General features: G+C 33.4%; 1 protein-coding gene across 4 annotated transcripts in view; it reads left to right on the top strand.

Moving 5' to 3' along the window:
- Positions 1 to 7,073: 7,073 nt before the first annotated feature.
- ALDH1A1 (aldehyde dehydrogenase 1 family member A1) overlaps positions 7,074 to 11,250 on the top strand; it is a 166,631-nt gene continuing 162,454 nt past the window's right edge. For 2 of the 4 annotated variants that reach the window (XM_037730603.1, XM_037730604.1), the window contains exon 1: positions 7,074 to 7,351. The gene's annotated coding sequence lies outside the window, so the exon portion shown is untranslated. The remainder of the gene's footprint in view (positions 7,352 to 11,250) is intronic. The other 2 variants (XM_017506398.2, XM_037730605.1) reach the window with 2 other exon arrangements.

Here is an 11,250-nt window from a genome sequence, read left to right as displayed (position 1 = left end):
CTGTAAGATATCCTAATATATTTATTTAGAATTTACAATTCTACATAAATATTAACTTTCTTAATGTTGCGATTTTACTTTTAAGAATCTGTCAACTTAAATTCATGACTACTTAAAGAATCACTTTATCTTTATATATCTGAAGACATGAAAGTCTTATTTACTAAGGAATAATGGGATCAAAAATTCTTCAAGCCACTCCACTTATTTTCCATGCTACTCAGAATGCATTAACTCCAGTACCAAAATGTAACCACTATGATTCTTCATGTCTTCATGACTCTCTAAACTGTGTTGTTAATCATTTTGTGATAAATCTTTTCAGAAAGCCTGTGATGACCAAAGTTTATTAGAATCATCAAGACATAGAAAAAAATAACACTGGGTTGCATTAAAAATGGAAAACACCCCAAATTAACTCTTGCAGATAGTCCACTATCAAAGATGAGTAAGATAAATAATTTAGGACATTCATTTCACATTTTCAAATTAGTAATGTATATTCTATGGCTTTCTATTTATATATGGATCCATATGGGGTACTATGAAAAATACCTTTGTTAAAATACATTATCAAATTATTTACATAAAATTGACTTTAAGTCAAGTTTTGCTCATTCGCAAGTATTTATTGTATATTTCACTGTGTAACCAGCTACTGTTTTTGTTAATCAGCTTTTTTGAGGTATATGTTTTATTCACTAAAATAAGTTCATTTTTAGTGTGTAGCTCAGTGAATTTTGATAGATGTATACACTTGCACAACTACTACTACAGTCAAGATAAAATGCATTTCATTACTACAAAATACATTTTACCCGCATCCTCTGCTCCAGGCAATCATTGATTTACATTCTGTTGTATGTTAGTCTATTCTAGAATTTCATACAAATAAAATTATTCAATTGGTGTTATTTTATATATGGCCTTTTTAAAATTTTTTTCTTGCCCAGCATAGTATTTTTTAGATTAATCCACAGTTTTGCATTTCAGAAGCTCATTTCTTTCTATTGCTGAGTACTCATATCCTATGGCTTCTCTAACCTATCCAGCAAATCATAAATGCCATGGTAGGCCTCAATGGTAGGTTTTTGGATCATACCAAGCACTCTGTTTGGCCTCTCCATATCCAATTCTGCTCCTACTCTGGGAATTAGCTTCAGATGTTATGTGTGAAAAAGAAAAAGAGATAAGAAACTCCAAAATTATCTGGCACCAAAATATAACTTCAAAAAAAAATAGTCGAGCCTTTTCAATCCAATTAATAAGCTCTTTGTGACATAACTCTTGTAACATATTATATCATTAAAAACAACCTGATGGTAAAAACTGAAAACTGACATCTATTGGGAAATGATGGGTAGATGAGGAATGGTAGGTGAGGAATTAGAAAAGAGGATCTAATTATTTTACCACAAAATGTTAGAAATTCAAAACAATTTTTAATACAAAGACCTAACTTCATAACAAATGCCCAGGAATTGTTTTAGAGACTCTTTCTTTTTAACTTAAGTTCAAAACAATTTTTAATACAAAGACCTAACTTCATAACAAATGCCCAGGGATTGTTTTAGAGACTCTTTCTTTTTAACTTAAGTGTTCTATACTCTTCAAAATGGAAATAAATGTGGTTTTTAAATCTTCTGTGCTACATGCACAAAAGGGGAAAGATGCCTATTTCTTTTTATTTTTCTATTGGAAAATATCCCATCAAAGAAAGTTGTACCTCACAGAGAAAATATAAAGTAAGAAATACAAATTAATGGATTTCTTAAAAATTCTATATTATCTACATTAATTTTAAGAATTGTATAAATTATTCAACAGAAGAATTCACAAAGAAAGCATTTGTGTTTATTTTAGACTTTCATATTTAGAGTATAATATTGACTAAAAAATAAAATATAAAATGTTTTAAAATTACGTTACCAAGATCTAATCTCTGTAGTTAAAAAAAATTAAATCAACAATGGAGGCCCATGAATATGTCTGACCTTTTGAAAATGTAAGCAAAATTATTTAAGAACAAAAGATTCCACTATGGCAGACTAATAAGAATGTTGGCTTCCCAATCTCGCAGATCTGCGCCTTATGACCCCATGCATATCCTATCCCTCCTAAGCTCCAAAACATCATCACAAAGACTCTTTCTGCCCCTTGTAAATTTGGCACAAGTTGAGACAAAGAAAAACAGGAAAAATTTTTACAGTTATTTTTATTCCTTTTGCCTATTACATGAAAAATAGTCAATGGGCAAGCAGAGACTATCAACAAACAAAAGAAAACAAACTATGAAACAAAAACAATAAACCACCCAAAACAAAGCAGAATGATCCAAACTGAATGGACGTGATGTTAAAGGACTGTTAAAGGAATGTCTATGATTGATTGAAATTTTATTTTAATTTTCCTAATTGTCAAAAACCTAAAAATTATAATGCTACAGGAATTAAAACACATGTAAACTGAATCTAAAATGTGCATCTGAAAACCAGTTCCATCACTTCCTAATTATGTAACTTCAAATGAGTTTGATCCTTTTGTGACGCAGTATTTTCACTCTAAAATAAGGGTAAAGAAACCTACATTACAGGGTTGTTTTAGAATAATATATGAAAAGATCTTAGGAAAGTACCTGATTGAGACTGCATACCAGTGCATACATTTTAGCTATATTATTTTTAAAACATAAACTTAGAACTCTATTAATAACATTCTAAGAATTGTCAAATGTTGACTTTTAATATGTTTTTAGAGTTTGAAAATAAATGTATTCATCTCTTTTAATTTCTTTCTTAATGAATAAACATATTTCTTACATCTCTAAATTACAATTTTATTAAAAACACATACATTACTTTAAATTTGTATTTTTAAAAAAATAAATACATTTCATAAAATTTGGAAAATGGAGAAAAATATCATTATCTTATATTCTAATGAAGATAGTGGGAGAGAGAAAGGCCGTGTCCTCTTGCAGAGTATGACAGGAGCTAATTTTCCTGGCACAGTATTCCCGCTTCTTAGGGGGTGTCACTAGCTAACAAGAGCGCTGCCCATTTCTTTAGGTTGAGTGAAGGAAGATGTAAAGAAAAACCAAATAGAACTTCTAGAAATAGAAAAATACTGTCTCTAATAGTAAAAATTAAATGGATTAAACAGCAGGTTAGACACCACTAAGTAGAGTGAGAGTACTTGGAGGTAGAGCTGAAGAAGCTATTCAGATTACAGAGAGATAGAGGAATACAATCTATAAAAGTGAAGTTAATAAAAATGGAGAATAGAATAAAATAGTAGGATAAAATTGGAGTGTCCAAGAAATGTCCAAGAAAAAAGAATAGATGAAGGACGTTATTCGAAGATATAATGGCTCAAAACTTGCTAGAATTTATGAAAAATATAAATCTTTAGTTCCAAACGTCAGTCAAATCCAAAACAATATTAAAATATATGTGTTGAAAGATATATAGCTACATATACATTATAAATATATAAATTCATCTGTGTATACAACTATATTACATATGATACATTGCATTTCAAAGATTGTATCTTATATAAAAAAGAGATCAGAATCAAACTACAGAATTTCAAAGATAATATCTCTCTGAAAGAAAAGAAGATTGCCCAAAAGAACATGAAAGAATTATCATGAACAAAGACACACTAAAGTTACCTCAGGAAAATGAAAACTGAACAAGTACCCAGAAAAATCTCACTAACATACCTTTCAAGGATAAACCATAGGAAAAAGAAATCTGAAACCAAAGGAGACACTGAGATTCAAGAGGTAATGTTAGTTAGTCAAAGTAATTAATAAATCTATGGATAAATTTCCTCAAGCATTGAATATGTTATAATAATAATAAAGTTGAAGAATTATAACAGAAATAAAATATGGATAATATTGACATAAGGCGCATCTGTTTGGAGTTAACATGCTTGGGGTTTTTGTATTGTTTTATAGGATAGTAGAGGTATTAGTTAGTTTATACATTTTAAGTTCCATATGTTCATTTAATTTTAAGTTCAGGGAACAAAAAATCCAGTATATTATTTCCAAACCCAATAGTTTTATAATAGTCATTAATTTAAAAGAAAGGGGAAGGAGAAGAATGAACAAACATCAGCAAAGCAGGACAAATACAAAATAAAATGATTTAAATAAGTCTAAATATATCAGTAATGAAAAGAAATTAAGTAGACATGTTCATTCCTCTTGTATTTGAGAGTAGAGACCAACATTTAAAATTTTATATTACTCATGGCATTTTTAAATGCTATACACTTTGGAAGAAGGCAGTTAGTAATTTGACAAAACAATTTGACAACCATTAAGATAGTTTATTTGATAGAAAGACCCTAAAACACAGAGTAAGCCATAAATACAATGCATTACTTAAATTCTGAAAGAAGAAGGAAGGAAGGAAGGAAGGAAGGAAGGAAGGAAGGAAGGAAGGAAGGAAGAAAGGAGGGAGGGAGGGAGGGAGGGAGGGAGGGAGGCAAAATTATAGTAAAGATAATAGAGCTAACAGAAATTTTAGAGACAGTATAACTCACTCCTTTTTGAAGAAAACTAAGCCCTTGGGAGGAGCGCTCAAATTTTACCTAGAAAATTTGTTATAAAACAGAGTTATATGGTTTTGCTTTGTGTCTTCACTCAAATCTCATTTTGAGTTGTAATTCCCACATGTTGACGGAGGAGCCTGGCTGGAGGTGCTTATATCATGGGGACAGTTTCCCCAAACTATTCTTGTGATAGTGGGGGAGTTCACAAGACCTGATGCTTTAAAAGTGACACTTTCCCCCAAGCTCTCCTACTGCCTTGTGAAGAAGGTACTTGCTTCTCTTTGCCTTCTGCCATGATTGTAAGTTTTCTGAGATCTCCCCAACCATGTAGAACTGTGGGTCAATTAAACCCCTTTTCTTTAAAAATTACCCAGTCTCAGGTAGCATCTTTAAAGCAGTGTGAAAACAAACTAATACACTGAGAATATTAAAAAAAAAAAAAATCAAGATTCTGTATCCTCTCTCCAGTGAGTGAAATGACACCTGCAAAGTGCTTAGCAGAGTAGCTAGCTTATAGTCATGGAAATAACGGGGTTTTTTTTCTACTGTGTTCCACACAATTCATTTTCTGGTATATGTTAAGACATAGAAGGAAACATACAAAACCTCTATTATGCACTCTGAAGCTACAGAGATGAATGAAAACATGGTCTTTTTTCTCAGAAGAGTAATTATAATGGAAAACATTTATTGCATATTTACTGCCTGAAACGTGCTCTGACGAAGTTTGCATGCATCACACATCATTTAATTCTAAAAGCATTTCTATGCAACATGTATTATTAGCATTGCTTTTTTATCAAAGTGAGCAAATAAAGACTTAGGGAGATTATATAGCCTCACAGCTAGTTAGTGGAAAAGTTACGATTCAGTGGATTCTGATCTTGAGAATATTAAATATTAATATTAAATATTAATGTTTAACATCTCAGATTATTAATTCAATATCCATGAATCAGCATTTACAGTGAAGACAGATGACCTAAAATAGACTTGTTATTTTCTTATCTGCAATCTTTCCATGTGCCATAAAAGCAGTTGTTTTAGATAGTTGTGTATCAGACTTACTTTGAGAAAGCTAGAGTATTTATACCAAAGAAAGGGAAACAAAAATGAATAGAAAGTCAACAGAAAATAAAAGAATAGGAGAAGAAGGAAAAGCAGGAAAACGGATGAAAGTTTTGAGAGAAAGCATCAGAAGATTTTGAGTTTGGGTTTCTTGTAATTAAGGGGCACAATAAACCATTTCCCAGTAGGTGGTGCTAGAGTATATCAGTTCCAAAATCCAAAAAGGCTGGCTTTCCTTTTTGGATTTTTCCTCTCCACATTCAGAAATAAAACAAAGAAAACCCCTCACAACCAATCAAATACCAGAAGTTGAGAATGACTGACTTTTTTGTAGTGATGCCAACTTTAAAATAAATTATACTTTCCTCTGTATTACCAAAAAAAAAAAAAAAGAGAGAGAGAGACTACTTGAAATGCAGTGCCTTTGTGAGAAAATACTGTAATGCCAGCAAGAGTTGAAATATTTTATTCAGTATTTTTCCTCTGAGATTTTGTCCTATATTCACAAAAGATGTTTTCCATAGCCACTTAGTAAGTACAAAGTAAAAGGAGTTTTAGAGATTCCCAGTTCCACATAATAAAAGCCAATATAAAAAGAGGTTTGCAAATCTTCTCCCACAATTTTCTTATAATGAAAGAAAACATGAGAATAATAAAATGTCAATATAATATGATTTTAGTTAAGAATACACTGAAGGGGAAAAATCCTTTAATTTCTCAACTAAATAATATAGAGTTATACATACCCAGGAAACTAAAGGCTAGATGGAACTAGCAGAGCCTTTTCCATTCTCAGCCTAGGCTAGTGCCCCAAAAACCGTGTTTATTAAAATGTAGTCTCTTCCTGGCCCATGGATACACTGAGATAGACTTTCTTGTATGTTGAGAAATAATCACTTGTCATTTTCATCCCAACATCTTTAGTTTGATTATAAATGAACCATTGAAGACATGTATAAAAAAAATAGGTATCGCTCTATCGGTTTCTTATCAAAAGTGACATTCTTCTGCCTATTATTCCCAGCAGTATCTTGCTATTTCCATCTTGTCTGCCTATGGGAGTCAAGAAATGATTTTATTTCTTTAATGTGCTAAAGAATACAGCTAGTATAAAGGGTTTGGAAAGATTGCAAGAGAATATGAAGCATCTGCATATACAGGAGATAATTTTTAAGTAAATGAGTGATGACATTTGCAGTTTAAGTTTTCTCTTTCAGGTTTAGGGTTCAGGAATAAAACACCATGAGTGTAAGATTGTAAATGCTAGACCACCAACAGAGGTTTAGGACACTCCTTTGACCCTTCACAAATTGGATGGTATGTTTGGATGGAGTGTGCCCTCCTTTACCAGGTATTTCAGGTTATGAGGGGAGGATGCAAGCTGTGAATCAGCATAACTAATTGAGACAGAATTTGTGCTTTGTGCTTCATGGATCTTTTTTCCATTTATGTCCACTTCAAGAAGGCAGCCAGCTCCTTCATGCTTTTAACCTCGCAGGAGGTTTGTGCTGTAAGACAGAAAGGCTAATTATACAGCAGATAATCTGCCTCCCTGGCACTCCTTGAGGGAATTATGCCAGATAGAAGAAAGAGAGACATGTGCCTTGTGGAAAAGAGAAAGTGAGAGGGGTGGCAAGGCCCAGAAGTCCAGGATGGAAAGAGAGATCTGCAGACTCCCAGGGAACCTACAGCTTTCTCCACAGCATTGCTGGAGGTGAGCAGTTTTGGGTTAGGTGGGAGGGGTGTGGCTGCATAGTATGCCCCAGGGGCTGGAGTCTAGGCTGAGTCTCACAGCCTTTGCAAAGTTTACAGGGCTTCCAGATGGCACTAAAACTCAGGGCTCTCAGATTTCAGTAGCCCTTGTAAGTTTAGACAAGGCATCTCAGTGGTAACCGGGATGAGTAAAAGACCCCCAAATGCTTTGGTTTTCATAAGATGGGTGTGAGTGAGAGAGCACCAAAATAAATTCAGATTGAATTATCACAGGATTTGAGCTCAAAAAAAAAAAATCTAAGCTTATTTTAAATAAATACATTTGATGTCTCAGATTTTTTTTACTAAGAATTATATTTACTTTAGTTCAAGTTTGGTTTCTAATTCTGAGATTTTTCCCTAAAAATGTAACTATTCATGCCAACAAAGGCAAATAACATTTTTGTTCCAAAGAAAATACAAAATGCAAGAAGTGGGGAGAAATGTATAAGAACACCTTTTTAAAATAATCTTTTCTGGGTAAACATACTACTTGATAAAAACTCAAGGCAATATCATTATTATGTAACAGGCCAATTTTTGCAAGATAAGAGTTAGGGAGGGGTGCGATGAGTAGATTTTAACATCCTTGTACCTCCAAGTGTGCATGGCAAAAAAAGAATAATGTTTGGGCTTTTATGATGTGAATCAAGATATGGCCTCATGGCTGAATTATCCATTGAAATGGAGAAGTTATTGTTCACAATCTTTTATGTTAAAGTAACAAGGAGATGACGTCCGAGACTTAACTTAGATCAGACCACAGTTCCTCCTGTTCATTGTTCTAGCCACACCTGCTGTACCTCAGGCTTTCAACAAACAAGGTGTGTGCCAGCTTGTGGTTAGAAATTCTCAGCAGATAATCGTTCATCTTTTATTCTGGCTTATCTAGAGCTAAGTTCAGGATAGACAAGTGTTTCAGACATCTCCATTTTAAAGCAAAGCCAGGTTTTTTTCTTGAGATTTTGCCACTCCCAGCATTATGCTGGGGATCCTACCGCAGCTGAAGTTTCAAGCTTTGTTTCCTGTCCCAAGGGCTCATGAACCTGCACATCAGCAGATCTGGTACTCACTCACCCCTCTGGATTGCCTTCTTATTTTTATTTTATTTTATTTTATTTTTTTGTGAAAGAGTCTCATTCCGTCTCCCAGGCTGGAGTACAGTGGCGCAATCTTGGCTCACTGCAAACTTCACCTCCTAGTTCAAGCAATTCTCATGCCTCAGCCTCCTAAGTAGCTGAGATTACAGGCGTGCACCACTACACCTTGCTAATTGTTGTATTTTTAGTAGAGACAGAATTTTGCCATGTTGGCCAGGCTGGTCCCAAACTTCTAGCCTCAAGTGATCCATCCACCTTGGCTTCCCAAAATGCTGTGATTATAGGCATGAGCCACCGCGCCCAGCCTCGATTGCCTGCTTATATCAAGTTTGGTTTCTAATTTAAACCTCTAGATTCCCTTACTTTTACTTTCCTACATTGATTCAAATACAAAAATTGTTAAATAGTGTTGAGATTTTTCAATATGCTTTACCAAAAAAGGTTTTCCTGAATATCAAATCAACCATCTTGACTCTATTTTCCATTTTCTGTCAAATGCATCTGAGTCAGGCTTTTGCCCACGTCACTACACCAATGCTAATGTTAAAAGGCAAGTTTCAGAAAAAGGTGAAATCATGACCCTCATGCAGATATGAAAACAAACATGTGTTAAATAATCTTACATGATATGAGGGAACCAGGGAGATGTTCTAACTGATTCAAAGGAAAAGTTAAACAGCACTAACTTATCTGGAGCACAAGAATGTTAAAATCAATTGCAAATGCAGACAAAACTGATTTTTCCACATTCATTTACCTCACTACCAAACTGGACACAGGAAGTCAATTAACATCACAGGAAGTCAACATCAGATTTTATCAGTTATCTCCCACTTAACGAAGATTTGCAAAACAGCTCAAAGACAATGAGCAGGTGTAGAATATGATACCCCAAAAGAGTTGTCAGACCATATATAGTTGTCCACTGAAACACAAAATTTCTTTCATACATGAATCTTGTCAAGGTCATTAATGACCTCTACACTGAAAAATTCAATGTCATTTCTCCATAATCATCTTGCCTCAGCTATTAACAGCTTTCGACATAACTAATGACTCCCTTTCTTTTTGAAAAAAAAATTATTTGCTGTCCCCTTTGTTGATTTCTCTTTAGTTTCATAAACTCTTCTCCATTTATACTCATTGTGTAGGTGACTTCATCCAATTCCAAGTATTTAAATACCAACTATAAGCTTAAAATTCCTCAGATTTTATCTTTAGTCCCAATATCTCCTGGATACTCCTGACTTACACACTTTTTTGCTAACATCTACTGTTGAGTTGCCATCTTAAATTTCTGTTATCTGAAACTGGACTTTGATTTATTTCAGTCTACCCCTTTTTGGCACACACTCACACACATGCAAACACCCATGCCCACACACACAACCCTAATCTTCATGCAGTTCTAGTTACTCAAGCCAAGTCTGCAGAGTCATTTTAAATATCTCTAGTTTGTCCCTCCAGGTTCATTCTCTTTTCTAAACCCTGATCCATGACACCAAACTAAACTGAATGTCATTTCTCAGTAAACATCTTGCAAGTGTGTAATATCCTTTTATACTTGCCTTTCTACGGCCTATTGTCATATGCAAACAGAGCAATCTTTTAAAACAAATATCATATCCCACCCTTCAGACCTCATGCTATTTCTTAAATATACTTAGAATATTCTTGTCTCAGGGTTCTTACTTGCCTGGAAGGTGTTTCCCTTAGATAATCCATTTTGATTTCTCCTTCACTACAACTCTGTGAATAAATGCCACCTTATCAGAGGAGATTTTCCTGACTGTCATCTGAAAGGGCATCCTTCCCTCTCTCCACTATTATTCTCTATCCCCCATACTGTACTTCATATTACATCATAGCACTTACTGCCACTTTACATAATTTACATATCTGTAGTGTATTTATATTTAAGGTTTATTTGATATCTTTTCTTCTCAGAATCTAATTTCTATGAGAGTAAGAACTTTTGTCTGTTTTTTTCCAGTGATTTTTTCTGCTGTGTATGTAAACATGTCTGCATTATAGTCACTCCATAAGTGTGTGAAGTGAAATGATGAATAAATGAATTGACCAATGATACAGAAATTATGTTTTGGCACCCTGAGTGATACATGGTCAGTCCTACTTTTATTTGAGTCCCAACCATTTTTCAACAGAAAGAAAAGAAATTCCCTATGTATAATCACAAATCCAATTACATGTTTGAAAGATGTTCATTGGTCTCAACGTGACTTTAAAGCTGAAACACAAACAAAATCAGAGTTGAGCAATGATTTCTTAAGAAGCCAATAACGAGGAAACAAATCCACAGGATAAACAAAGATGTATATAGAAAGAACTTTACCTCACTGTAGGTTCAAGTTATATTTTCTCTGAGTAAAACAGCACAGTTATGCTATTGATAGTGTAATTAGTGTCTTGCTTAATTCATAAAATTGCCTTGAATAAAGTTAGGATTGCCTAGTGAATTTCTAAATTCTCCCTTGGAAGAGAAATATAAATATATCAAATTTATATTATGCAAGCAATAGAATAAATGTTCTTCATCTTCCTTTTACACAATTACTTTATTTCATTTTTATAGTTTTGCATTTAGAGCCTTCTATACTTTTTATTGTATCAATAACTATTAAAATTCAGCTCTTTAATGAAGCAATCTAAGCTTTATCCTATACATCTCTGATAACATTTAAGCAACTCTCTATGGTGAACTCTATACCATTAAATTATTTTTCATTTTATTCTTATGATG

Source organism: Cebus imitator, unplaced genomic scaffold (assembly GCF_001604975.1).
Source record: "Cebus imitator isolate Cc_AM_T3 unplaced genomic scaffold, Cebus_imitator-1.0 Scaffold355, whole genome shotgun sequence".
Lineage (NCBI taxonomy): Eukaryota > Metazoa > Chordata > Mammalia > Primates > Cebidae > Cebus > Cebus imitator.
This window is presented reverse-complemented; position numbering and strand designations above follow the sequence as displayed.